This window comes from Lepeophtheirus salmonis, chromosome 7 (genome assembly GCF_016086655.4).
Source record: "Lepeophtheirus salmonis chromosome 7, UVic_Lsal_1.4, whole genome shotgun sequence".
NCBI lineage: Eukaryota > Metazoa > Arthropoda > Copepoda > Siphonostomatoida > Caligidae > Lepeophtheirus > Lepeophtheirus salmonis.
Window position 1 is genome coordinate 38,060,457 of NC_052137.2, and position 2,474 is coordinate 38,062,930.

The window sequence follows — 2,474 nt, forward strand, 5'->3', positions numbered from 1 at the left end:
GCATTAATTACATATTATTCAAGTTAAATCAGAGTTCAGAGGCTTTTATTTGATACCCATATCAATACTTTACGATTCGCCATTGCGAAGCTATAGCAAAAGAATACAAACAATCAACGTGATTTTTGCCTTTTTCTTTTTTGGAGCCCCCAAAAATAAATTATCAAGGGACAAAATCCAAATGACTGGTATATTTAGTTTATATAGACCTTGGATAACGGGAAAAAGTAAAATATTGAAAGGTTAAAAAAAAAAGTTAAAATTTGAATAGTTCTACTAATGTTGGTGGAAGAATTTTGCAGAGAATAAATTTACTGGGAATAAAATTACCAGAAATGTGTTTACCTAGTACCAGAACTTTAAATAACTGGACTACAGACTGTATTTTTCCTATTTCCCGAACGAGTCATTTTTTCTTATATTACACAAGAGAACAATTATTAGTTTATTACATACATACATATGATCTATTTTATGACAATTTTTTTGTTTTATCAACGATGTACTGAATAAATCATGTAAGGCAAATACAGGGGATAATGCATAAGCTTGTTGATCATATTTTTTTCGTTTTCCAAGGAATGTGTAGGATCTATTATTATCTAAATATTATCTACATATTTTGGTCATTTCATGTTAAATCCACGCACAAAATGTCATCCGATAATCTCGCAGAGTTATTTGAATCATGGTAAATGAATTCGAATAAGGGTTGCTAAACTCTAGTATGCAAATAAGTATTGTTTTTGATAAATAAACAAAATAATATGTAATAACATACTTTTGCTTCGTTTCAAAAAGAATACAATTTCTTGTTGATCCCTCGTTGTATTTAAGTCTATTTATTGGCCATTTTATTATTTATATGAAGACATTTTGGCTATTACATGGAATTACAAATTTATAGCTACGCTTTCATTAGAAAATTACTAAGCAATATTATAATACTGTATTTAATAAAATACTATGTCGATTTTAATATTGCGAAATATCTATATATATATTTTAAAAATGGCCAAGAAATAATATGATGGTAATAAATATATGGGAGTAAATAAGAGATATGTGGGAGTTGGTATGATTGATTTATTTGGCTAACGATTATTCAGGCCTTTTTTTCTGTTTCTTTTCGGATGAAAGGTTGCGTGACACAAAAAAGTTACGACATCCCTATGTTTTCTAATATTTCCGTCCCTATTAAAAAAAATAATATTATTACATGTAAATTAGATAAATTCACTCTCTATCGTTCGTCAGTGCTCTCCCTGGATATTGAATATTCTTTCTCCAATGTGTGAATATATATTATAATAAAACTTGTAGCAACTAGTCCCTTTGTACAGATTTTTATATCTAAAATTCAACACAATCAAATGATTGTGTTTTGAATTCTGAGAAAGTTATATCAAATGATAGCAAAATAATCAATAATTTAATTGTCGAATGTTGCAACTGAACAGAATTTCTTCTAGTTTTTTTGTATTGTATTAATTGCTAACTCTTCTTCTGAACCAAATATCTGATCATGATAGATTTATACTTTTTACAGATAGGCCTAAGTTTTTAATTAATAAATGAAAGCTAAATTATTGTAATTTCATGTTTGTTCATTTTTGTTTTATTATTATATTTCTTTTATATACAAATATATACTATAAATTAAATATTACCTTAACACTAAGATCAACTATATATTTATGACATCTATCGTTTATAGTTAAATGAATACATTAATATCTATTAAAAAAAATGGTTTATGTGCATTTATTTTGATTGTTAATTATAATTAAATGAGGCCAATAATCTTGTTCAACGACTTCCATATTTTCATTTTTCTCCCCCTCCCCCTGCCCCCCTGAAAAAGGATTATAACAAGTAAATATCCGATTAAACATTCTCAAAGATAGAGAAGCAGGTCAAGATTAACAAAAAAAAATGCTACTTGATAGGATGTTATTTATCAATTAATCCAATCGGTCCTTGGAATTTTTCATAAAAATATGGATGGTTTATTAAGATATATATATGAAATATGTATTAAGAGTATTGCACACATCTTGCAAAAAAATATTATATTTTTCATGATAATACAATATAATACAAACATTTTATATTGGTTCTTAGTTACATAATTTATTTTATTATATAAATGAATAATTAAAAAGAGGAAAAACACCCTTATTGACGTTATGAGAGGTCGATTTTACGTTCTTTAAAGACCGACAAGTGGGACTGGGCTGGATGAGACCGGCCTGGACTGCGGTCCTCGGTCATAAATTAGGACCGACATAACAATTTCTGTAGAAATTCATTGAAAATTATTATAGGGCTAGAGGAGTGCCTCCACCGGAGAAGGAGTACATGATTTTAAATAGGATGGATATACAGCTATAAAATTCCAGGTGAAATAATCCCGTTCGTGTGCCTTGCCGCGTAGAGCATTTCCTGGACCTTGGAAATGACGTTCTCTATTT